This window comes from Gopherus flavomarginatus, chromosome 9 (assembly GCF_025201925.1).
Source record: "Gopherus flavomarginatus isolate rGopFla2 chromosome 9, rGopFla2.mat.asm, whole genome shotgun sequence".
Classification (NCBI taxonomy): Eukaryota; Metazoa; Chordata; order Testudines; family Testudinidae; genus Gopherus; species Gopherus flavomarginatus.
The window spans coordinates 24,100,491-24,128,385 of NC_066625.1; the positions used below are offsets into that span (position 1 = coordinate 24,100,491).

General features: G+C 44.8%; 1 protein-coding gene across 3 annotated transcripts in view; it reads right to left on the minus strand.

The window, feature by feature from the left end:
• ATF7IP2 (activating transcription factor 7 interacting protein 2) overlaps positions 1–27,584 on the minus strand; it is a 79,821-nt gene extending 52,237 nt beyond the window's left edge. For 2 of the 3 annotated variants that reach the window (XM_050966425.1, XM_050966423.1), the window contains exon 1: positions 27,479–27,584. The gene's annotated coding sequence lies outside the window, so the exon portion shown is untranslated. Of the gene's footprint in view, positions 1–8,887; positions 9,198–27,478 lie in introns of those variants that run through there. The other variant, XM_050966424.1, reaches the window with a different exon arrangement.
• Positions 27,585–27,895: the final 311 nt, after the last annotated feature.

Genomic DNA, 27,895 nt, shown 5'->3' on the forward strand with positions numbered 1-27,895 from the left:
TGTCCAGGGCACCTGAGCCTGCTTTCTTTAATAATATTCTCTAACATGTCCTGCTCTGTCAGCTTCCTTACTCTCATGTTATTTTGTTGTCTTTGCAGAAAATATGTGTTGTATCTTTCTCAGCCATCTGTGATGGACAGCCTCTAATCTCATTTTTTTTGTTAGCCATGGTCATCGGCAAAGTGTCTACTCTGTACAGTAGCATGCTCAGGGATATTGCATGGTGTAATCTGACCTTTAGTTTGGTGTGGAAACCTCTGTTTGACCAGATGTTGTTCATCCTTCCAAAAGTGGTATTTGCGTTTCTTAATCTTGTATGAATATCTTTATTGCAGCCACCTTCAAATGCCACCACACCCACAGAAAGAAGAATTCTGCTATCTTTGTGATTTCTTTTCCATGCATGTACCCCTTTGCATCTGTTGTCCAGTTTCTTAACTTAATTGTGGCTTTCTCTGCATATTCTGTCAGTCCAATTTTTGCTGTTTCCTGTTCTGCCTCTGATGTAAAGGCACTCATTCCCTTCTACGTCACACTTGGTAAAGCAAAGCCTTCAGCAAAGTCAAGGTCATTTACTTCATCTCCGCTAGCCCACTTTATACCATCCACTATCACTTGTTCCCCACTTCATCACCAACTCTATTTCTAATACAAAGAGGACTGGTGATAACACACAGCCTTGTCTAACTGCAGTCACAATGTCAAACCACTTACCCAGGCCTGTATCCAATCTTACTGTGCATCTACTTCCATCATATTAACTGCTTATTATGTTGATAAGCTTGTGCAGTATCCCATAGCTTCTAGCAAAATTCGACGTGGTCTCTCTGTGGACACTATCAAATGTTTTCCTGAAATTGATGAAGTTGATTACTGTTTTGGCAAAAACCCTTCTTAGTTTTTTTTATGATATGTCAAAGAGCCAATATGTATTTCAAATTGGATCTCCTGCATAGAATCAAGCCTGCTCTTATAATATTCAATCCACTGCTTCTTCATTCTATTCAGCATAACAGTAGCCAATACTTTGCCCAGGATTGAGATAGCAGTACAACACCTCTCCAATTTGTGCACGAAGACCACCTTTTTTTTGGCAATGCCACAATGATGCCATCTTTCCAGTGTTGTACCACTTGTTCTTTCACCCATATTTTGTTAGAGTTCTGTTGACTACTCTATCAAAACTTGACCTTCTGCCTTTAATATCTCTGCTTGAATTCTGTCAACTCCAGTAGCTTCTCCTTGTTTGAAGCTTTTGATGGCTGCTTTAATTTCATCAGGTGTTATTGGTTCCTCTTCTATTTCTAACTTAAAATTGGCATTTTCCTCAAATCTGTGCATGATCATTAGCTCTGGACAGTTCAATATGGAACCAAAAATGTTCTTTCCAGAGTCTGGCTTGTTCTTCATGCATTTTCAGCATTTGCCTCAGAATTTCTCATGGGCAACACCTACGATGGTCTGATTTTTCTGGAGAGGTCTTTCATTATTCTGTAGAAGCTGCCTGAAGTCTCCCCACTTCTGTGCTGCTTCCCCTGCCTCTCCAGCTTCTCCTGAAAAAAAAAAAAATGGTTACTCACCTTCTTGTAACTGTTGTTCTTCGAGATGTGCTGTTCATGTCCATTCCATCCAGGTGTGTGCATACTGCGTGCAGGCCAGCCAGAAGATTTCCCCTTAGCAGCATCCGTAGGGTCGGCCTGTGTACCCCCTGGAAATGGTGCCTTTATGGAGCCCAATATAGGGCCCTGCCGATCCTCCACCCCCCTCAGTTCCTTCTTGCCAGCTACTCTGACAGAGGGGTAGGAGCGTGGCTATTGGAATGGACATAAACAACAAATCTCGAACAACAATTATGAGAAAGTGAGTAACCGTTTTACTTCAAGTGATTGAAATGGACGTGAACAATCAGGTGACTAACAAGCCAAAGCTCAGGAGGTGGGGTCAGAGTCATGCACTGATTGGAGCACAGCTCATCCAAAGGCCGCATTGTCTCTGGCCTGTTGTGTAATTGCATAGTGCATTGTGAACGTATGTATCGAGGACCACGTAGCCACCCTGCAGATTTCCTGGGTAGGGAATCTGTGCCAGGAGTGCCTCGGAGGAGGCCTGGGCCCTGGTGAAGTGAGCGGTAATCGGCAGAGCGGGCACCTTCGCCAGGCAGTAACACTCCCGAATGCAGGATGTAATCCAAGACGAGACGCATTGAGAAAAGGCAGGGAGGCCCTTCATTCTGTCTGCCATAGCCATGAAAAGTTGGATGGACTTGCAGAAAAGCTTAGTCCTCTCTATGTAGAAGGCTCGTGCCCTACGTACATCCAGCAAGTAAAGCCTGCGCCTCCTATCTCAGAGTGTGGCTTGGGGTAAAACACTGGGAGGAAGATGTCCTGGCTCACGTGGAATTTGAGACAACCTTAGGGAGAAAGCTGGGTGAGGTCTGAGTTGGAGCTTGTCCTTACCAGATGGAGAACCTTTTCCACTTGGCAAGGTACGTTGCCCTGGTGGAGGGCTTCCAACTGCCAAGGAGAACTTGCCTGACTTGATTGGTGCAGGGCAGCTCCATGGTGTTTAGCCATGGAGCATCCAGGCCGTGAGCTGGAGCGACGACGTTTGGGTGCCCGACTCAGCCATGGTCCTGGCATGATCAGGTCTGGGACCAACAGTAGGGTGAGCGGTGCTGCCACGGACAATTCCAGGAGAGAAATGAACCAGTGCTGGTGTGGCCACGCCGGCACTATCAGTATGATTCAGGCCCAGTCCCTGCGGATCTTGAGATGCAACTTGTGGACCAGCGGTATTGGTACGAACGTGTAGAGCAGGCGGCCGTCCCACAGGGGAAGGAAGACATCCGCGATGGATCCCGGGCTGTGATTCACGAAGGAGAAGAACAGTTGACATTTCCTGTTGCTACGATTGGAGAACAGGTCTATCTGGGAAGAGGCCCAGAGATGGAAGATTGAGCTCGCTATGTCTGGCCAGAGGGATATCACTCGTGGCCATGAAAGGTCTGACTGAGACTGTCTGTCAGCTCCTTCTGCACTCCTGGGAGGTATGACACCTGCCGGTGTATCGAGTACTCTACGCAGAAGTCCCACAGCGTGAAGGCTTCCCAGCACAGGGGAGAGAAGTGTGCACCCCCCTATTTGGTGATATAGAACATCGCCAAGGTGTTGTCCATGAGGACTGAAACGTACCTGCCTGCTATGTGCATTTTGAAAGCCTGGTATGCCAGGCACACCGCTCTCAGCTCTCTGACACAGATATGCAGAGCAAGGTCCACCTGAGACCAGAGGCCTTGAGTCCTGGGGTCTCCTAGACGAGCTCCCTAGCCCAGATCCAAGGCATCTGTCAATGATGGCTGGCAAAAGGCACTCACACACAAACCACTTGTGGGTTGAGCCACTACAGAAGGGAGTTCAACACCGGGTGGGGCAGGGTTATGATGGGCAGGTTATGATGCTGTCCAGAGCGTCCCGGGCTGGCTGATACACCAACGCCAGGCAAGACTGGAGTGGCGAAGTTTGAGTCTGGCGTGTTGTACTACATAGGTGCACGCAGCTATGTGCTCCAGCAGTTTCAGGCAGTTCCGTGCTATGGTCGTGGGGAACTGAGGCCCTGTATAATGTCCCTCATTGAGTGAAACCTGGTTTCCGGGACGTTCGCCCCAGCTTGAGTCGAGTCTAGGACTGTTTCTATGAACCCTATCCTCTGCACCAGGGACAGAGTGGATTTGGCCTCGTTGAGGAGATGACCTAGTTTGAGGAAGGTTCTTCTTATGAAGTTAACCTGATCCTCCACTTGGGCTCTGGAGTGGCCCTTGAATAGCCAGTCAAAGTGAGAGAAAACCTGTATCTGGCGCTTGCGCAGAAACACCGCAACGACGGCCATGCATTTGGTGAACACTTGAGGAGCTGCTGACAGTCTGAAAGGGAGGATGGCAAACTAATAGTGGCTGCTGTTCAGCACAAATTTGAGGTAGCATCTGTGATGTGGGACTACTGCAATATGTAAATATGCGTCCTTCAAGTCGAGGGCAGCGTACCAGTCTCCTGGATCCAGTGACGGGATAACGGAAGTTAGCGAGACCAGGAGGAACTTGAGCCTCTTTACAAACTTGTTGAGCAGCCGCAGTCCAGGATGGGTCTGAGGTCCCCCTTGGCCTTCAGTATTAGGAAATATCGGGAGTAGAACCCTTTGCCCCTTAGCTCCTGAGGAACCTCCTCCATTGAGAGAAGGGGCTGCTCTTCTAATTCAAGAAGTTGCTCATGAGCAGGGTTCCTGAAGATGGACAGGGAAGGGGGTTGGAGGGGCAGGGAAGGGAGCACAGTATTGGATGGAATATCCCCTCTTTACCGTATGGAGAACCCAGTGGTCCAAAGTAATTCAGGACCAGGCACAGTAGAAAGGGGATAGACAAGACGAGAAGGTAAGAGGAGAAGGATCCAAAGTCCGTACTGGTGAGCCATCCTTGACTGCACCTTCAAAAGGCGCACACACACCTGGTTGTAATGGACATGACCAACCACTCAAAGAAGAACTATGTTTATCTTGCCTGCATCTCTTTTGTCTTTTTCTCCATATATTGCATATGCCTCTAACACTTCTGCCCGCATCTTGCACTGTTCCTTTTTTACCTTAAGTGCCACCCGTTCATCGATCACTGCCTATGTTCAGATGTAATTCAAGCACTCTTCAGAGGATCACTACTTCCTCTGCTATCTCCATAAATTTTTCTTCCAGTTTGGCCCTCTGTCTTCCACACTTTTATCAGCCTGGTCGTGTAAAACAACGGAACAGTTGCTAAGTGCAATCTGATCTGCATTTCTTTGATTCTGAATTTATCTACAGCTATAACACTAAAAGATAATGATCTGAGCTAACATTGCTTCTCTGATGACTGTGACACCCCACAAAAAAAAAAAAAAAGATTCCATCTCTTAGATATACACCCAGTTGCATTCACTGGTGATGTCCTTGTGAGACTGTAAAACCTCTTGCTGGAGGAAACTGCTTCTTATCTTTAGAGTGTTGTACCACAGAGATTCATGAGCTGGTTGCCATTACCAGTTCAGATGCCTTCTGCTGCTGAGCCTATCACTTCCAGTCAACAGAGTTGTTGCCAATTTGTGCACTGAAGTCACAAATAAATTTGATGTCACGGTTAGGCATATCATCCAAAACATTCTATGAGCAGGTGCAGCAAGTATCCTTTTCAGTATTATCTACTGTGTTTGTTGAGCATATACAAGGATTATTGTAAATTTGAAAGGTCTTATTTGCAGCTGGCTGGTACTATTTGGTCATTCACTGGCTCCCAAGTCAACACGGTCTTCACTGTAATGTTATTAAGAATAATTCCTATACCTGTTTTGTGCATTCCTCCTCATCAATAAGATTGTAGAGCCATCAGACACCATCTTGCTACTCTGAACTTTTCATCTCACAGATGCAAAGTATCAGATGATATGTTTTCAATTCTCACGTAACATGCGCCAGCTTTCCTATACTATGCAAAGTACATATATTCCCCATCTCTATTCTTGTTGCAGACTTGCTTTTCAGGATTTGATGTCTCAAGATCTCAGCTTTCATCGAGATCTGACTGCTTGGGTTTTGAGCTCTATCTGCAGCTACTCCCCTCAACTTTTGGCTTAACTGAACTGTTTCTGGTGCAGTAAGATTTTACATGAGTGGGTAGCTAACCCAGATACAGAACTCTCATCTTTTATCTGGGCTTGGGTCTGGGATTGTTGCTAACCATGGTAGCTCTTTAAAAAGTAAAATACAAATCATCCCAATTCAGAAAATACAGATGGGATGTTATCGAAAGACTGCCAACAACAGCAAAAAACCTACAGTAGAATTTTATCTGTATAGTGTTAATATACACATTTATAATTTGCACATAAAGTTAACTTTTCCCTTCATTTCTCTAATATTCAGTAGAAGTCTCTGTGAGGTCTCAAACTATTAACAGTTTACTATCTTCAAAATAATGTGCTTAAATTTACTTGTACATTACAAAATATCAAAATTAAATTATGCCATAATTGCCAAATTACTGAATTTTGTGAACAAGGAAGTAAACAAACATGTTTGTTTTCTAGGGTTTTCCAGTCACAGTACACTAAGAAGAAGATTTTACTATGCCATTCTCTGAACCAGCCCTAACACTGAAAACTCCAACAGTACTCAGATATATAACATACAAAGAACTGGTACCCCTAGAAAGGCTATTATTAATGAAGCACAATACAGAGGACTGGCTGATCAAAACTGAAATCCTTGTCAAATCTGTAACAATGTAAAATGATATATAAGGGCTGCCTTTATAATTTCATAGAAGTTGGGCATCTCTTTCTCAACCCAAGTTGTGGAGAATGCGCTTGAGGAACAATCATCAATGGAAGTCTTTTTTAGTACATGCAACATAGATTTTTATTGCAGTCTTATACCAAAACACACAGAAGTCTCAGAAGCCGTCTATTCCTTGCATCCAACTGTGACATTCTCTCTGGTGTTATCTGGACTGGGGATCTGCCATGTCACTCCAATCCACAACTCTGGGAGGCAGCCTTACTCTGCTCTGCTGTGAGAATCCCTACTCTTGGGCCATTCATGCACAGCCTCTGGAATGTAAACTGCTCCTAACTACTTGCAACCAAATGATGCTAGCCAATATCTCCGGTCCCAGACAAACCCTAGGAACCTCTGTCTTGCAGTATCCAGTCATGCCCTCTGGACGCTGCAAACTTATATAAGTTCGTCAATTTAACAAAGAAATTGATATGTCCCAGGCTTGTTATCCCAAGGCGAGCCACTGACATACTTCAAACCAAACACACGGCTTCAGGTAGAATAAACAAATTTATTAACGACAAAGATAGATTTTAAGTGATTATAAGTCAAAAAATGACCTGTCAGATGTGGTCAAATGAAATAAAAGCAAAATGCATTCTAAACTGATCTTAACACTTTCAGTGCCCTTACAAACTTAAGATGCTTCTCAGCACAGGCTGGCTGGCTGCTCTTCAGCCAGGCTCTCCCCTTTGATCAGCGCTTCAGTCGCTTGGTGTCATGTCTGTAGGTGGGAGAGAGAGGAAGAGCATGGCAAATGTCTCATCCTTTTATCATGTCTTTTTCTCCCTTTTGGCTCCCTCTCCCTCTCCCCCCGACCCCTTTAGAGTCAGGTGAGCATTACTGAATCTCTCCGAGCAAGGCTGAGCAATTCCCCAGGAGAGTCATTGCATTGTAGCTCCCCTGCTGGACAATGGCGGTTGATAGGTTGTTTGACACCCCACCCAGGCAATTGATTACTTTCCTTGCTGCTGCCACTGGGGAGCTAATATCTGGCTGATTCCCACAACTTACAGCACGTTTTAGTGAAAACCATACTACATAATTCTCATAACTTCATACGCATTAATGATATACCTATATGGGTAGAGAAATGACTTTCAGCAGATTATAACCTTTCCCCGATACCTTACAAGGCATGCTTTATACACAAGATCACGATTACATGAAAATGAGGAATATGGGGATTACAGCATGCTCCTCCAAGGTATAGAATGTCACACCAACCCTACGAAAATCTGGGCAACTATTCTGTAATGCTTTATAGAAAGGAGAGGTAGCGTGTTTAGCAGATATGCACAGAGCAGCAATAAGTGGGGCAATACATTCCTGAAGTCCTACCAAAGAGAACTAATAGGAAAGTCAACTTGTCTATCTAGTTATGTAGGCAGAACTAGGAGCACCATTTACGCCTCAAACTAAGTGTGATGACCAAGTTACAAGCCAACAACCACGTGACAGCCTAGGACATTTGCGAAGTAGACAGGCAGTTTTCCAAAGTTAATGCATAGTAGCCAGGTGGGTGGCCATAGACTGTGTTAGGTGAAAACAGGTTACAAACCTTAAAAGGAATGAGGTGCTTAACTCCCATTTAATTTCAATGGGGTTTGGGCACCTAAAGCCCATAGGATACTCTGAAAATCCCAGAGTAAGAAATTGTATCACATTATCCTGAAGACATTCTTCCACATTTTGCTGTGACAAAAGTAATCGCATAATAGGAATGTGGGGGACAGGAAGGAAATATTATTCTAGCTCATGCCATTTTAATTCATGATGTAGTATAAACAGGTTATACCACCTATAAGCAAATCTAGATTATTGCTAGAACAAACAGTCATTTTTCAACATATTAGACAGCAAGTTAAGTTTCAAGGAAGAATAAAGATCCATAGATTTCAAAGATCACCTAGTCTGACCTCCTGTATAACACTGGCCAGACAACTTTCCAGAAATAATTCCTAGAGCAGATTTTTTTAAAAAAGCATTCAATATTGATTTAAAAATGGTCAGCAATGGAGAATCAACCACCACTCTTGGTAAACTGTTCCAATGGTTAATTACCCTTGTTACCCTGAAAATGGATGCAGGGTTCCCCTAGAATATAACTAAGTCTGTTCTCATTATGTATGGGTCTCCAGAGTGGCTAAGGAAGTACTTGGAAGATATAGCTATAAAACTTCCTGATAAATGACTGACACAAACAGTATTCTTTCACAACATGGCACCTTTTTATGGGTGCAAACAACAATCTCTGACACAATAATAACCAAAAAACAAATCCCTTACAATAAATTAAAGAGCACCTAGAGTTGCAATAACATACATTTGAGATTATCCTAGGTAGCTGCATCTCACTTCAGATAGCCAGTCTTTCACAGCTCACTGACAGCAGTTCTTATATGTTCTTTAAATCTTATATATGTAAATTCCTCCCACAATTAACACACATTCATACAATTTTATTAATGCCTTCACATACACACACTAACATTATACTATAACTATCACTTGAACTTCGTCGGACACTTACTCCATTTACTGACTATGTTGCAAGGTCTCTCCTGTGCACGCTCTCTCTCTCTCTCTGTACTACTGCACACTCTCCAATTAATGGTGAAGCTGAGCTGGCAACATTCTGTGCAGGTGATCAGTCTCCATAGGACATTGATGGCAGCAGTTCTTCTATCTTCTCAGTTCTCTGCTCAACTCCTGTGACAGGTCAAGACTCCCTCTGCTGCTGTTTTTTCGAGTGTTCTCCTCTTAACTGTCAGCTATCAACTGACACACTGACCTTTATACCATTTCTCAATTCTATTTTTAGACACATGATATCATTCTACTTGTTTACCTTATTGTGCTGTCAGTTCTATTTTTAGCATGCCACTGTCATACACCTCACAGTGCCATGATCTACTGAATCACTGGTTGTTTCACACCTTTTCCTCACCAATTTGGTTTTCTTGCCAATTCTATATTTAGTGCTCTGTGACCTGCAGCTTCCATCTACTGATGGAATGACTCATGCTTATTTAAAATGGAAACCAGGAATCTAGGGATTTTAAAATGGAGTTTCCCTGGTATCACGCTCACTGTCAATAATTTATGACTGATTTCCAGCCTGAATTAGTCTAGCTTCAACTTCCAGCCATTTGATTGTGAAATAAGAATAGAAAAACTGAAGGTGTACTATGACTTATCGAGAGAGTGCTATATTTTCTCATATCAATTCAGCAGGTCACACAAACACAGATCTAAAGAGAATGTTCCACCTTGAAGGAGTCAGATAATGTGGCTTCTATTTCCTAATCTGCAAATTACTTGCTACTTAGACTTGGAAGTCTATATTAGTGACTTAACCTAATGAGTCTATGTTGGAATTATTAATATTTGAAATTAGGGCTGTCAAGCGATTAAAAAAATTAATCATGATTAATCGCACTGTTAAACAATAATAGAATACCATTTATTTAAATATTTTGCATGTTTTCTACTTTTTCAAATATATGGATTTCAATTACAACACAGAATACAAAGTGTTTGCAATGTAAAAAGACAAAAGAAATAGTATTTTTCAATTCATCTAAGTACTGTAATGCAATCTCCTTATCACGGAAGTTGAACTTACAAATATAAAATTATGTACAAAAATACTGCATTCAAAAATATAAAAAGGTAAAATTTTAGAGCTTGCAAGTCCATTCAGTCCTACTCCTTGTTCAGCCAATCGCTCAGACAAACAAGTTTGTTTACATTTGCAGGAGATAATGCTGTCTCCTTGTTTACAATGTCACCTAAAAGCGAGAACAGATGTTCTCGTGGCACTGTTGTAGCCGGCGTCACAAGATATCTACGTGCCAGATAAGCATGCTTCAATCACTATTCCAGGGGACATGTGTCCATGTTGATGACAGGTTCTCCTTGAAAACCTCCAAAGCAGTGCGGACCAATGCATGTTCATTTTCATTATCTGAGTCAGATGCAACCAGCAGAAGGTTGATTTTCTCTTTTGGTGGGTCAGGTTTCTACAGTTTCCGCAACAGAGTATTGCTCTTTTAAAGCTTCTGAAAGCATGTTCCCTACCTCTTCCCTCTCAGATTTTGGAAGGCACTTCAGATTCTTAAATCTTGGGTAGAGTGCTGTAGCAATCTTTAGAAATCTCACATTAGTACCTTCTTTGCGTTTTGTGAAATCTGCAGTGAAAGTGTTCTTAAAATGAACAACATGTGCTGGGTCATCATTTTGAGTAAGTGTCTTTAAAAAAAACACTTAGATAAAAGTGGTTTGGTCAGTGGAAAGTATTAGTGTTTAGTGTTAATACAAAAGTGCCAACTTGACACAAGTTTTCAGAAAAGAAAATATAACTGCTATAACATGAAATATATGGTAGAATGTGGGTGAAACAGAGCAGATGACATACAATTTTCCACCAAGGATTTCAGTTACAAATTTAATTAACGCATTTTTTTTAAACGAGCATCATCAGCATGGAAGCATGTCCGTTGGAATGGTGGCCGAAGCATGAAAGGGCATACAGAAGTTTAGCATATCTGGCACGTAAATACCTTGCAATGCTGGCTATTAAAATGCCATGCAAATGCCTGTTCTCACTTTCTGGTGACATTCTTTACAAGAAGCAGGCAGCATTATCTCCTGTTAATGTAAACAAACTTGTTTGTCTTAGTGATTGGCTGAACAAGAAGTAGGACTGAAGTTTTACATTGTTGCGGTTTTGAGTGCAGTTATGTAACAACAAGAAAAAAAATCTACATTTGTAAGTTGCACTTTCAGGACAAACAAGTCGCACTATTGTACTTGTATGAGATGAACTGAAAAACACTATTTCTTCTGTTTTATCATTTTTATGGTGCAAATATTTGTAATCAAAATATACACTTTGATTTCAATTACAACAGAGAATACAAGATATATATGAAAATGTAGAAAAACATCCAAAATATTTAATACATTTCAATAGGTAGTCTCTTGTTTAACAGTGCGGTTAAAACTGCGATTAATCGTGATTTTTTTTGAGTTAATCACATCAGTTACTTGTGATTAATCAACAGCCCTACTTGAAATTGATATTAATACAGGAAACCACCAAAAACTAATGTAACCATAAATTCCTTTGTTAAATCCAACTACTCTAAACATGCCCCAAAAGCCTAAATAATAAGCATTTTTACTACATCCAAACAGTAATAAAACATTTATAAACCGTTGATCAAGATACTTAAACAGCCTAAATCCAGGGCTGCTTAGATCCATATTGGCTGGCTCCCAGTCAAGTAGGTATTAGCAATGAACCGTTTAAGAATTTACTTTTTATACCCTTTAACAAATGATGTCATTGCCAATTACTGGCTTCAACTAAAAACCAATGCGAGACAATTAACCTTTATTTCTAATCTAAATCTAGGTAAGATTTACAACCTCCTTTCTTCCCAAGGCCTTTCCTCCCTATCTCTTCCCCTCCTTCTTGCTGACCAACAGAAGAGTAGGAAAGTTTGTGCTTGTTTCTTTTAAGACAGTTTTTATTTATCTTGTTACTGCAGCTCTTTATTTTACTAGTTACTTTTTGAACCAACATCCTTCCCACACTGCAAGTAATACTATACTACTTATTATTCTCTTGGCTTTCTTTTACTTGCTGATTGTGGCTTGTAAGGAAAAGGCCCAAACAATAAGCAGACATTTTCTTAACAAAATTTAAGCTAACTTTAATTTCATAACTGTCCTTACAGTCAGTTTCTCCATCTGTTAGGATATGGAATAATAATATCTACTCACTTCAGAAGAGTTTGTAAAGTACAGAGATCAGGGAGAGGAAAGGCACTACAGGAATGCAAAGTATTTTTAAGAATGGAAACCAATGTACACCTGTTCTTACAAATATTTGTTATGGTGATTGCATGGCAATTATTAAAACATTGCACAGGCTCTTTTGGAATAGGCTTACATGAGAGGTTTTGTTATCTAACACCCCAAATTGTAGTCTAATCAACTTCAAGTGCTACATCTGCTGCCGAGCCCCTACTGTCAATTTTAGTCATTTGAAAACCACATTTTTAATTTCCTCACACCCTTGTTCTGTGGAAATCCTATGCATACATGTTGCAACATCTGTTAACTAACCAACTATCTATGGCGGTGCTTCTCAAAGTCGCGCTGCCGCATGTTCATGGAAAGCCCCTGGCGGTCCGGGCCGGTTTGTTTACCTGCCGCGTCCACAAATTCAGCCGATCACGGTTCCCACTGGCCACAGTTCGCCGCTCCAGGGCAATGGGGGCTGCGGGAAGCGGCATGGGCCGAGGGATGTGTTGGCCACCCTTCCCACAGCCCCCACTGGCCTGTAGCGGCAAACCGCAGCCAGTGGGAGCCGCGATCAGACAAACCTGCGGATGCAGCAGGTAAACAAACCAGCCGAGACAGCCAGGGGCTTTCCTTGAACAAGCGGCGGGCTGACTTTGAGAAGCACTGATCTATGGGGATGTGGAGGGAAATCATTGAAACTAAATATACATAAAGTACTGTCAAAAGCAAAATTCTCCTCTAATCTTGGGTGCTACTTTTAACATTAAATTACTCCTGGGAGAATTCTGCACCACTGCACATGCGCAGAATTTATGTTCCCCTCAAAAGCAGACATGTGACCCTCCCCAGCAGTATGTTTTGGGTGCCCAGAGCAGCCGGCAGACAGGTAAATCACTGTAGGGTGGGGATGGAACTGGGGAAGATCTGGCTCGTGCCTCCTAGCCTGTGCTGGGCTCAGCTGCTAGTCCTGGCTCGGATGAGACTTCCTCTTCCACTGCACAGCATCCAAGGCCGGGTCAAACCACCCTCCAATTTCTCCCCCAAACTCCCTCTCACACACACACACACACACACTCACCCAGTGATTTCTGCACCCGTCACTCCTCAGCTGCAGGGGGAGGGATCAATGTACAGGGAGCTGCTCCCCCATCTGTCCAACACCTGTGCAGCCAGACTTTCATACCCAGGCCCTTCTGCCAAGCCTCACCAATCCCACACCCAGAACCCCTCCCCCACAATGAGCCCCACTCACCCTGCACCTGGACCACCCCAACAAGCCACCCACACCCGGATCCCCACCCTAGCAAGCCCCAACCAGCTGAACCTGGATCCGAACCCCACTGAGCCCTATTCCCCCAGCATCTGGCTCCCCCCACTGAGCTCCCCAGACCCCACTGTTGAGCTCTATTCCCCCCACACTCAGACCCCCCTGTTGAGTCCCAACCACCTTCACCTGGACCCCCTGCAGAGTCCCATTACCATTGCACTCAGACCTCCCCACACAAGCCCCTGTGCATCTACATCCCTCCCCCTCCACACACACAGATTCTCCACTGAGCCACCCGCACCCAGATTGCCCCACACAGAACCCTCTCAACCCACACCTGGATTCTCCCCACACTTGGATCTTGCCTTGCTGAGCCTGCCTGCCCGCACCTGGTATACCTGGCACAGAAGGGCATGGCTCTGGGGTGTTTCTGGAACAGGCCCAGTCCTTGAGCTGTGTCAAGGTTGGGTGCAGCATTACTGCTGAGTCCATGTCCGGTGGGGCTACCATTAAGGATTTGCATTAGAGAGCAAGTTGTCTTCACTGATGTAATAAAAATCAGTAACTTGTGAAATTGAAAACTACAGAAGTACTTATCAGATGCAGAGTAATCAAATCCCAGGATCTTTTTTAAAATACTTAAAAAAAAAAAAAAAAAAAAAAAGACTCCTAGCCAAAATTTTTTTAAAATGGGTTTGTTTGGTTTTTTACATATTATTCTGTATGTACCACCTCAAACTGCATCAATCCAGTGTGAAAATTTAAACTATCTGAATTTTAATTTTTATGGTCTCTTTTGTCATATTCATTTTGACAAAAGTGTTTAAACTTTTATTTTTTGGAAATGAAATAAAAGCTTTGCTTTAACTCTAAGATCACTGCCACCATAATGGTTACAATCAATTTCTATCATTTTGAATAGATTTGTTCGGCAGTTAGAATTCATGGAATTTACATTACTAACTTGTAGAAATGTACGCTCTATTAATAAAAAAAACCTGAATGAACGTAAAGGGTCTACAAACTGTATACAAAAGGTTCTCAACTGTGGATAATGGACTACCAGTAGTTCACATTGCACTAGTTGTCTTCCTTCATTCCTGCTTCCAAACTGAATGGATACAAGCAAAAATGCCTAAAAAACTTAACCTTTCCATGTAAGCAATTACAACACTTGTCACAGAAACGTGGTATAATCTTAAGTAGGAAGAGAGGTGGTCCTCCACAATCTCTGTATTAAAATGCAAGCTACATTATGAAACAGTTTGATAACCGCTCTATACAAAGTGCATTGAATTGTAGTCACATGGAGTGGTGAAAGGTAGTCAACTGGTACATCTTGGGGAGGAGAAATTTTGTCTGAAGACAACAGGGCACACCAGTCCTCTTATAAAAAGTGCTATTGGATATTTAACATCTATACCAATCAATGAACCTCTCAATTCAATGGGACTCTGGCATTAGATAATGATCTAAGATGGACACAGGAGTTCAGGAGAGAGTTTCCATGCCACAGAACTATTTGAATGTGACCTTAAAAAAAATAAAATGGGGCTTGTACTTCACTTGCTTCCTTATGACCTAAAAAGAACGAAAGTTTTATATTGTTCTTCAAAGATAAAAAGCAAACAGGAATATCAAGTTTAGTTTCCCACAATTTTAAGGAAGGACCTCGGGAAAACCCTACAGATGATTGTTGTCATAAACAGATAGCTAAGGGTTAATGTCTCTTTCACCTGGAAAGGAGTAACCTGAAACACCTGACCAGAGGACCAATCAGGAAACAAGACTTTTTCAAATCTGAGTGGAGGGAAGTTTTCGGTGTAAGTTCTTTGTCTTGCGTCTGACCCTCTCGGCTATGAGAGTGATTTTTCTATCTCCAGCTTTCTAATCTTCTGTTTCCAAGTTGTAAGTACAAAAATAGTAAGGCAATAAGGTTTATATTGTTTTCTTTTGTATTTACATGTGTGTAGTTGCTGGAATGTTTTGAATTGTATTCTTTTTGAATAAGGCAGTTTATTCATTTTTCTTTTAAGCAATTGACCCTGTATTTGTCACCTTAATACAGAGAGACCATTTTTATGTCCTTTTCTTTCTTTTTTATGTAAAGCCTTCTTCTTAAGACTTGTTGGAGTTTTCTTTAGTGGGGACTCCAGGGAATTGAGTCTGCAGCTCACCAGGGAATTGGTGGGAGGAAGAAGTCAGGGGGGAAAATCTCTTTGTGTTAGATTTACTAAGCCTGACTTTGAATACCCTCTGGGTGAGGGGGGGGGGAGTACTTGTGTTTTCCAGGACTGGAAACGGGGAGGGTGGAGTCCCTCTGTTTAGATTCACGGAGCTTGCTTCTGTGTCTCTCTCCAGGAACCCAGGGAGGGAACACCTGGAAGGGAGAAGGGGGGGGGGAATGGTTTATTCCCCTTTGTTGTAAGACTCAAGGAATTTGAGTCTTTGGGGTCCCCAGGGAAGGTTTTTGGGGGGACCAGAGTGCCCCAAAACACTCTAATTTTTTGGGTGGTGGCAGCTTTACCAGGTCCAACCTGGTAACTAAGCTTGGAGGTTTTCATGCTAACACCCATATTTTGGACGCTAAGGTCCAAATCTGGGAAATATGTTATGACAATTGTAACTTCTAACCTGTTAATTTAGAGGGCAAAGAAGCTGAATCTTTAACGTACACTATCATAACCACAGTACTAATTCGTTGCTGAAGTTAATGGCTATTATTATCCAGATCTGTGAGACCAACTGGAGTCACCAAAAATTATAGATATTAATTATATTAACCATTATAGGTTAATAAATTTTGTATCATTGAGAGGAAGTGTGTAACAATATACCCAGTTATGGATAGATAAAATACTAATTAGCACAACATGTCGTCATTTATAATAGGAAACTGCTGTATGAGTCTCTGCTAAAGTTACATTATTGTTTGATTAAATTTCTGGATTTAAACAAGTCTAATTATTAATGGACATTAAATGATTTATCGGAATATAAGGTTGAGAATGTTGAGACCAGTATCTAAAGAAGAGATCATATCTGGCTCTCAGAATTTATAGCAAATGTGACCTAAGATACCATGATTTTTCAGAATGACTACAACTGGATATTATTGGACACTTGAATGGGTCTATGACAGAAGTTATGTTTTTTTCAGCCCGTGCCTTCTGGAGGAGGCACTATGGAAAAGCAACAGAAATCCCCATGGATAAAGACTATTCCCAAATGCCAAAACAATGCACCAGGACATTGTGTCTTGAGCTAAACACCAAGATATTGCTGTGGTCACATCACTTCTGAGCCAAACATCCTAGAGAAAGTTTGGAATCATAATTTTGGATGTGACTAATCCTTTCTCTCAAAGTTCTGCGTGGAGGAAGTCTGCCAAGGAGATCCAGAAATAACACAGCATAAAAAGATGTTTACAGAACTCTGAACTGATTTTTCTTTCTACAACCAATTACTGCCAGACGCCATCTTGAGATAGGGAATACACTTCCATGCCGCTTTTGCCTGGTAAGTAGAGAGGCTCATATATGTACTTTATTTTATTAAGCAATGGCTCAATTAACTGAAGTTAAATGTTTTGCAGAAAGTTGGTCTGTGCTTATCTATAGCAAAGATCATTTTTTGGTCAATATCTGCAACTTTGGGTTCCATGTGTGATATGCCCAATTGAGAGAGCAGAAAGGCATGTCTATGGAAATTATTACCTGAAAGAGGTAGTTCTGAATAATAATATTTTAATAATTAACCAGTCTATATTCCTGATTACAACTTTAGAATTGTTTAGTTGACGAAGTGCAACCAAACTTTATTAGTGTGAAAGATAGGCTCCTGTCAGAGTTTACGTTGATAACATTCCCTTTTGTAAATATGTTAAAATGATTCAATAAGTTACCACTGTGTCCAATGATAAGAAATATGTTATAAGACATCGATAAACTAATAAATCAATTCTCAATACAATTTCTGTATTTTCTTATATTCATTCTATAAACACTATTATTTAAATCATCTTTATTTCCTGTTCTGTAACTTCTAGTAGTATCATAATGTTTTTGTTTAATAAAATGTATAAATTCATAAGAATTTTCAAGTCTGTACTTTAGCTAAGGCAACCAACTGAGGTCTTCAATATAATGATACAGGTAGTTTATGTTACTTTACTTAACATTTGTTCAGTCCCACATCTACTCTGTTGGTTTATACAAAGAACTAAACAAAACAAAAGGATATAAAAGTCTGGCAAAAAACAATAGCACCCTGACCTTGTCAATTTTATTTTTTGACTCTTGTGACATCACCATTTCACTAGCTCTCCTGGATTCAGAGAACCTTTCTGGATATACAGGACCCGAGGCCTGGTAAAAGCTCTACTGTGGAGACCATTATACCAGAGCAAAGGTGACTTAAACTGTACATTTATTCCTGTTCCAGTACAGGAATAGCTACACCAATATAAAGTGCCTTTATATCAATGTAACTGATGGAAAAGGCCTAAGAATTAAGAGGCCTGAAATTCCGGCTTCTGCTTTTAGCTAAAGGATGGGCCTACGGATTTGAATGATAGACGGGACCTGAGAATCAAGGACAGGACATGCATTTAATCTTATATTTAACCATGTCAGCTATTTGCTAATTGGCCCGCTTGGCACGTAAGTATATGCAGCTGTTTTCTCATGTATCCCCAAAGACATTTAATGCCAGGGGTCAAGCCATGTACCTTACTCTCCCTTCAAAATGACAAATGTATCCGCAACAGGTGTCTCCTGTATCCCCCTCCCCAAAATAATACATGTATTCTGTGTAACCTGTTATCTATAGGTCAGCATAATGACGTAAACAGGATAAGAACTAAAGTTGTTTGTTGCTGATTATAAAAGGGGCCTATGTCGCCCATGTAAGGTGTGTTTTTTCTTCTCTGGCACTAGCCGAGGAGAAACACCCGCTCAGCTGAACGAGAATAAAGGTGTGGTACCCGTCTTCTTGTCCTCCGTGCCTCCTTGGTGTAATTGGGTAAGCTCCAGGGGGAAACGGGCCCTATTTGGCCAACAAATGGCGACTCTGCCGGGACTTCTCTCCCTGTAGAGGGCGCTGACCGGCGACCGAGGGCGATCCCGAGGAGTGGCCACCTCGAGCCACTGGTTTGCTCAGGCCTCGGGTCGTTACAATCGGTCGGGGCGGCTACGTCCTCTCTAAGAGAACTCCTAACGACACGGAGGCGAGACGGTGCCAGAAGAAGGGGAAGGTCCAACAGCCGGACGCGGCCATTCCGGGTGGTAAGTGCGTTTTACCTCTTGGGTTTGAGGGATATAATGCCCCCGCAGTGTGGTTGGACCTCATAGGTAATCCTGGTGTGGAAAGATACTGTGGATGTTTGATGGTTATGCTAAGTAAGCCAGGCAATGGTTAATGAATAATACCACTAATTTCACTAGCCCGTGGGCCGTATTGGATAATTACTGGGACATAGAACAGCCCCAGGGCTTGCTTTTGTTTTTGGGGGGAGTATTGCTTTTTCTCATATTGATGCTACGCTGGAAGCCAAAATTGTAATAACCAGGTCTAGGACTTAAACCGACCCTAGCCGCACCGAGACTCCTGCGAGGGGAAACCTCGTGACCAGGATATCTTAATCGCAAGGGGGGGGGGTCGGTCGAACCCGTGACCAGGTTTAATTAAACATGAGCATAATGGGGTCCGGACAAAGCACTTATGCTGGGACGCCCTTGGAATGTATGTTAAAGAATTGGAAGGCGTTTAGACGCCAGGCTGATTATGGAGTGGCATTATGTAAGGATAACTTGATAAAATTCTGTACTGTGGAATGGCCAACATTCGGGGTGGAGTGGCCCGCTGGGGGAACACTCAAATTAAAAACTGTACATAAAACTCAAATTAAAAACTGCTATGCATAGCATTGTAACTGGGGGTGGACATTGGGACCAGTACCCCTATATAGATATCTGGCAGGATCTTGCAGCTAATCCCCCCCCCCTGGTTGCGAGAGTGTAGAGCCCAAGCCATTAGGGCCTTAATGGCTCGGACCCTTGATCGGCATCGAGGTCGTCCTCCCGTAAAAAAGCCCTGTCCACCAGCTGTGATTCCCACTGCCCCTGATCCTATGCCCCCTCCTCCAGTGTATCCTGGCCTTCCGGCCTCCCCGGCACAATCCCCTCCCTCTGTATTGAATGCCCCAGAATGCAGCCCCCCCCCCAACCAACGACCCCAGAAAACAACCCAGGAGACAGTAACGGGGAGGACCGTAGCGGTCGGGAAATCTCTACCCCATCTACGAGCTCCAGGGACTCCCCGATATCCTCTCGCCTGAGGAGTCACACTAGGACGGTCGGGGAGGCATGGAAAGTAGTAGGCACCCCGGGAGACACAAAATTTGCTCTTACTAAGAGCCCCGCGGTAGACAAGGCCGTAGCCGAGATAGTCCCGGTGCGTGAACTGCCCCTAAGGGAAACTGTGGGCCATGATGGTGAACTCACTATGATATATGTTCCTTTCACCACGAGTGACCTGTATAATTGGAAGCATCAGAACCCCTCGTTCTCGGACGATCCCGCCCCATTAACAGCAGTTTTTGAAACCCTGGTCTCGGCCCATAACCCTACTTGGGGCGACATGAAAATTGCTCTCAATACCCTACTAACTGCAGAGGAAAGGCGCTTGGTCCTTTCAAAGGCCCAGGAGGGACTAGTAGCAGGGGGAATGGACGCAGCTGAGTTACCCAACCAGCTCCCTGAGGCTGTGCCCACTTGGTCACATACAACTCCAGCGGGTCGAGATCTCCATCGCAAATATGCTTTAGCTATAGTACAGGGGATGAAACGCTGTATTAGGAAAACCCCAAATTGGGCCAAGCTGTATAATATTCGACAGGAAAAGAATGAGAACCCAGCCGCCTTTTATGAGCGCTTGTGTAACACCTGTAAAAGATACACAGACATCGACCCAGAGGATGCTAATGGAAAGCGAGTGCTCATTCCCCTCTTCATTGGGCAGTCCTATGAGGACATTAGAAAAAAGCTGCAGAAATTAGACGGGGCATCGGGTAAAAATATAGAGGAGCTCTTAGAGATTGCGCTAAAAGTTTATGATCGCAGAGACGATGAGGAACGGAAAAAGGGGGCCCGCCTACTGGCAATGGCCCTAAAGGGGGGAAGTGAGAAAGGGGGGGACAAAACGAAGGAACGAACAGGACTACAGGGGAAGGGAAAAAGCTCCCGTTTGGGACGAAATCAGTGTGCTATCTGTAAGGAGGAGGGGCACTGGAAGAATGAATGCCCCCAGCGACATAGCAGGAGGGAGGGAAGCAGAAACAGAGCCCCACCTGCGCCCGTTTTTTATAACGAGGCGCAAGAAGAGTCGTTTGTATAGGGAGGCCGAGGGACCCAGCGGCCCCTCCTGGCGGCACAGCCCGCTGGCCTGGATCCCACGGTAACAATTGAGGTAGGGGGCCGCCCAGTTGAAGCCCTTATTGATACAGGGGCTACCCTTAGCTTGCTTCCCCTTGCAGAGGCTCCCCGGGGGAGGGCTCAAGGGTGTACTATAGTCCAAGGGATAGAAGGACAAAATACAAAGTTGGAAAAATCTCTTCCCCTCCTAGTAAAAGTAGGAGACTGTCATATATCCCACCAATTCGTTTGTAGCCCCTCCTGTCCCATTGCGCTGCTAGGACGAGATCTGCTTACTAAATTGCAGGCGGAAATCTCGTTCAATAATAATGGGACTATGGAAGTTAGGCTTCCCAAACAACAAATTTCTAACTATCAAATGGCCCTTTTGAATGTTGAAAATCCTCCCCCGGCACGGCCGGAGAGTGAGAGGAACCAGCTGTCGGGGGTTAACCTTGAGGTCTGGGCTGAGGAGGGAGGTTTTGCTCGGGCTCGAAACGCTTTACCAGTACACATTTCCCTTAGGGAGGGAAGTCGCCCAGTCCGAATTCGACAATACCCCCTTAAGCTAACCACTCGGATCGGACTGAAACCTCTGATTCAAAAGTTTTTGCAGTGCGGTTGGTTAAGGGAGGGCACCTCCCCATACAATACTCCGATAATGGGAGTGCCTAAGCCTAATGGGCAATATCAATTAGTCCAGGACCTAAGGCAGGTTAACAAGTTAGTAGAGGCCCCCTATCCAGTTGTCCCAAACCCCATACTATCTTGGGCCAAGTCCCCAAGAACCACAGCTGGTTTTCCGTGATAGATTTAAAAGACGCTTTCTTCTCTATACCCCTTGATCAGGAGTCTCAGAAACTATTTGCCTTTGAATGGGAAGACCCAGACACCCATTACAAGGCTCAGTATCTCTGGACTGTTGTCCCCCAGGGACTTACTTGTGCACCAGAGATTTTCGGCAGCCAGCGAAAAAGAGACCTTGCCCCATTCCTAGCTGGACATCCCTCGTGTAACATAGTTCAGTACTGTAATGATCTACTCTTAAGCACTGAAACAGAGACAGCTTGTAAAGAACAGACGATAGAACTCCTCAACTTTCTTGGAGCTCAGGGGTACAAGATTTCCAGGGAAAAGGCCCAATTGGTTAAACAGCAGGTTACTTTTCTCGGATATCATCTTTGTCAGGGACGTCGTAGCTTAGGTAAAGATAGGATCCAGGCTATACTCGAAAGCCCTCAACCCCGAAATCCCAGAGAGCTAAGGGCTTTCTTGGGGCTGACCGGTTTTTGCCGGCTTTGGATCCCCGACTACGGAGGGAAGGCTAAACCATTATACGAGTCCCTTACTAAGGAGGGTCTGCTTAACTGGTTATGGACCAAGGAAAAAGAAAAAGCATTTCAAGAGCTTAAAGAAGCCTTGGTTCAGCCTCCCGCTCTGGCTCTCCCGGATCCCCGGAAGCCGTTCACCCTATACGTTCATGAAAGGAGAGGGGTGGCATCTGGAGTCCTGTGCCAAAGGTCGGGACCAGCCTGGTGACCTGTGGGTTATTACTCCAAGCTATTGGACCCGGTCGCCAAAGGCTGGCCGGCTTGTTTACGAGCCGTGGCTGCAACCGCTCTTCTTGTACAGGAGGCTGAGAAACTAACCTTGGGTGGGGATACTGAGGTTGTGGTGCCCCATGGAATACCCCAGATACTGGGAACAGGAGCCGGGGAAAAGCATTTAAACCCCAGTCGACATACTAGATATGAGGTGGGACTTTTGTTGGCCCCTAACCTAACTTTTAAGACAGTCAGTTCCCTTAATCCAGCCACCTTACTGCCAGATCCCCAAGTCCCTTATGGGACTAGTCCCACCCATGATTGTATTGAAATCTTACAACAAGAAACTAAACCCCGCCCTGATCTTTCAGATTTACCCTGGCCCAATCCCGATATTGAAATGTACGTAGATGGATCCAGTTATGTAGCAGATGGGAAGCGATTTACAGGAGCAGCCGTTATAGTTAAGGAAGGAGAAATGTACAAGTTTAAGCTTAGCCCCAACTTATCCGCCCAGGCAGCGGAACTGTGGCTCTTATTGAGGCTCTCCGGGTGGGAACTGGAAAAACTATTAATGTATACACTGACAGTCGTTATGCATACATGGTGGTGCATGCGGGTCGCAGTGATACACGTGCGTGCACATGGGAGGGCCCCTGAAACTGAACAGCGAAAGTACAATCGAATGGCTGATCAAGCCGCGAAAGAAGCCGCACGAGGAGGAGCCATATGGCTCCTCTGGGTCCAAGATACGAAAGCCAAAACCCCTGCTCCCCACTATACAGCAAAGGAAGTGTCCCATGCGCAGGCTGCAGGGGCCCAGCAAACTCCCTCTGGGTGGTGGAAGTTGCCGGGGGGGGGGAGATTTTTGTACCTAGACCAATACTTCAGAAGATTCTCTGATCCCTACATAAGGAGGGACATTTGGGATCAGGAGCTATGGTCGATTTGGTCACCCGGTCCCTTAGGGGATTAGGTGCACACATGGAAGCCCAAAGAATTGTAAATAACTGTTCCGTTTGTCAGCGAACAAACCAAAAGGGGTGCGGTCCCCCTGCCCCAATGGGAGGTCGGCCCTGGGCTGCCTATCCTTTTCAAAGGTGGCAGGTGGACTTTGCTGAAGTCCCCCCTTGTAGGGGTTATAAGTATTTGCTTGTCTTTGTTGATCAATTTACTGGATGGGTAGAGTGTTACCCTACACGACATTGCCAGGCACGAGCCGTCACCAAAGCCCTGTTACATGAAATACTTCCCCGCTTCCATCTCCCGGAGGTAATTGAGTCGGACCGGGAAAGTCATTTTATCTCCCAGGTGGTTCAGCAGGTGTCACGAGCCCTCGGGATCCAATGGAAATTGCATACACCCTGGAGACCACAAAGCTCGGGTCAAGTGGAAAGAATGAATAGAACTCTCAAGAACACTCTCACAAAACTGTGTATAGAATCTGGTTCAAAGTGGCCCGACGCTCTACCGCTCGCCCTTACTCGCATTCGGAGGGCCCCACGTAAGGGTCTGAAACTTTCACCCTTCGAACTGGTCTTTGGGTTCCCTCCCCGAGTACTCATCCCGGGGTACCGAGAGGATGTAAACTGGGAAGTGGGGAATGACTCTTTGTGGAAACAGGTTTCTGCGCTACAATCTGTTTTGTTACAGTTACATCGATACGCAGCACCTTTCGAGACCCTTCCCTTGGAGCAACCCGTGCACTCCTTCCGAATCAGTAATCAGGTCCTTGTCAAAAAGTGGAAGCGTGATCCCCTCACGCCACGGTGGGACGGTCCACATACTGTATCGCTCATCAGCCAGGCCGCTGTTAAGGTCCTTGGGAGCGACAAGTGGACGCACCATACTCGAGTAAAGTGATTCCTGAACCCTGACCCAGAGGACAACCTAACTGAAGAAGACATCAGCCCTCTGTCCTCTCCGGCTCCGGAAGCCCGGAGGGACACAGGCGAAGACTCTACCTGGGAGTACCAAGGACTGGAAGAACTAAAAGGACTGTTTAAAAGACAGAAACAATGAGACCATCCTTTGTATTTCTGTTATGTATGTTCAGTTATTCATATGGTTGGAAAAATAGGTTTATGCAACTAGGGGAAATAATAGCAGATTCCTTTAATCTTACTAATTGCTGGGTATGTGGCGGTCCGGGAAAATTGAATAAATGGTCCTGGGTAGCTCAGACGGTACAGCCCAAGTGGTGGCTAAGTAGCTTAAGCATAGTACATAAGGGAACGGGAAGGTGGACTAAGAATCACTGCCCTTGGCAACTCTATTCTGCTGAAGTAGGTGTCTTTTGCCTTAATCGAACAAGACATGAGGGAAGGTATATGGGAAAAAGTAAGTGTAAATGAACTTTATCTTTGGGATTTGATTGCTGGAATCCCTACTGTCGCCCATATGACTGTTTTAAGTACCAAGGACGATGAAACCTTACCCATGTAAAGCTAACTAACAATAGCTGGGTAAGATGTTCCTACTGGAATCACAGGGGCGATGGTTGTAAAGCAGTAGGATTGGATGGGTACTTTGATGCCCTCTAAGTTGCCAGCAAGATAACGCCACTAACAAGCACCATGTGGTACGGTGGTATCAGTGGGCATGGCAACACCTTAATGGAACCCGAGTTACCCATTTTCGACAATTTTGGGCTAGTACCAATAGCCCAAGATTTGGTTGTAATTGTGTGTGAAAGGCAGGGGCTGGGGCGTGGAAATGTGACTACTGTAACCCAAATGTAAACAAATTCCTAGGGTGACCTATAGAATCAGGTAACGCTTTATATTATGAGGAGCCGGGCCCTGCCAATTCCCCTGAGACCTGGGATGGCCCCTTTGCCAATGGGATCTGGGCCTTAAAAGGCCACTATTGGATCTGTGGATCCTATGCTTATCATAGGTTGCCTCCAAACTGGTCGGGAATATGTTACGTAGGATATATTAGGCCTCTATTCTTTTTATTACCTCAAGCCCAAGAAAATAAATTGGGAGTTAAAGTCTATGATGATTTAGTTAGAGAAAAACGGTTGTTGGATTCCACTTTAACCGCCGAAAGTTCCCAAAATTGGGGAGCTCAAGAATGGCCCCCTGAAAGAATCATCAAACATTATGGACCGGCCACCTGGAATCCCAGTAAGCTTGTAACCGGGGCCAGGAAACCAATTTATAATCTAAATCAAATTATTAGGCTACAGGCTATCTTGGAAATATTAACTAACCAAACAGCTGCAGCACTAGACCTTTTGGCCGATCAATCAACTCAAATAAAACACACAATTCTCCAGCACCACATAGCTCTTAACTATTTGCTAGCAGAGGAAGGGGGACTCTGTGCAAAACTTAACGAGTCTAACTGCTGCTTACAAATAGACGATAATGGCCAGGCAGTAAAACAGTTAACTAAGAAAATGAGGAAAATAGCCCATGTCCCAGTACAGACCTGGGGCGGTTGGGACACAGATTGGTTTACCTCCTGGCTACCACAATGAAAATGGTTACAAAAAGGTTTCCTCCTTTTTATACTCTTTATCACCATCCTATTAATAGTTGCTTGCTTCACCCCGTGCTTAACTGCAGTGGTCCGAAAACTGGCTAGTCAAGTTACATATCAACAAATAATGATATTATACAAGCCGGAAGGATCTGAGGTGCAAGGCCCATAAGCTCTTAAAATGTTTTTAAGGGGGGGAAACTTGATGGAAAAGGCCTAAGAATTAAGAGGCCTGAAATTCCGGCTTCTGCTTCTAGCTAAAGGATGGGCCTAGGGATTTGAATGATAGACGGGACCTGAGAATCAAGGACAGGACATGCATTTAATCTTATATTTAACCATGTCAGCTATTTGCTAATTGGCCCGCTTGGCACGTAAGTATATGCAGCTGTTTTCTCATGTATCCCCAAAGACATTTAATGCCAGGGGTCAAGGCATGTACCTTACTCTCCCTTCAAAATAACAAATGTATCCGCAACAAATGTCTCCTGTATCCCCCTCCCCAAAATAATACATGTATTCTGTGTAACCTGTTATCTATAGGTCAGCATAATAACGTAAACAAAATAAGAACTAAAGTTGTTTGTTGCTAATTATAAAAGGGGCCTATGTCGCCCATGTAAGGTGTGTTTTTTCTTCTCTGGCACTAGCCGAGGAGAAACACCCGCTCAGCTGAACGAGAATAAAGGTGTGGTACCCGTCTTCTTGTCCTCCGTGCCTCCTTGGTGTAATTGGGTAAGCTCCAGGGGGAAACGGGCCCTATTTGGCCAACATAACTGTGCCCAGTCTCAGAAAGGTTTTATTCTTTTAGCCGTAGTTAGTACCTGGTACAACTTGCTAATGTAGACAAGCACTTAATTTTGAATGTTAAATACATACAAGCAGAATCCCTTCCCCTCACTCTCTCCCTTTTGGAGAAGTCAAATAAAATTCATGCCTTTGCCCCTCTGAAAACCGTGAAGTCCTGTCTCTCTTATCGTGGCAAGCCATCCATTTACCACCTTATGCACGGTGCTCCCCATCACAAGTACCTTCAAGTCACCGCGCACAATTTCATTCTCACACTTTCGAGTGGGGATGATTTGCAGGGTAGGAGGGATCGCCAGCTCCACACAGGGCAGGCGGAAAACACAGGGAACAGTTGTGCACGCTGCAGCCTGGGCATCACGCCGGGGGGGGGGGGGGGGGGGAGGAGGAGAGGGTGCTCCCCCTAAACACACCTAAGGAGCAGGACAGGATGGGCGCCCCCTTGAAACACCCCGTCCCGCCAGGCATCCACTCCCCCGGGGGCGGGGCAAACGCTTCGGAGCGAGGCTGCACCATGGACGCGGAGGCCAGTGGCTGCCCGCGGGGGGCAGGGCCCGAGTCAGCCGCCAGCAGGGAAGGGGAGGAGCGGGAAGGGGGTTCAGACGCCCGAGAAGGTTTAAGCTCCCGCAGGGCCGGCGAGCGAGGCGCCCTGCGTGACCCACGCTAGGAAAGCCCAGGGGAACTGCCTGGGCCGGGCGCTCTCTTGGGCAGGGGCCGAGCGCCCTCCCGGGGCACCCCCCGAGCAGGGACGGGCTCTACGCTCTGGGCAGCCTGATCGGCGCACTCACCGGGGCGGGGGGGCAGCAATGAGCCGCTGCTCCGGAATCGCCGCACAGCCTGCGCCGGACGGTTGCAGCAACACTTGACCGCCCCGCAACGCGCGACCACACGGAAGGGCAGGCTTACCCAGTGCGGGGCACGTCAGGGGGCGCCGCCAGCCAATCAGGGCCTAGCGACCGCCTGCAGCGGACCCCAGCGCCTCCGAGCCTGCGCCAAGCTCGTCCCGCTCAGGTAGCGGCGGGCCGGACTCCCGCAGCCGGCGTGAGGAGAGAGGGTGCGCAGAGCTCAACTCTTAGACCACTGGAGAGAGGGGGCGGGAACTCCCTGCCAACTGTCCTGCAGTAAATAAACACCCCAACTTTCACAATCATCCCGTTTAAAAACAAGCCAATCCCTAAGACCCCCAACACTCTGTGTGACTGATC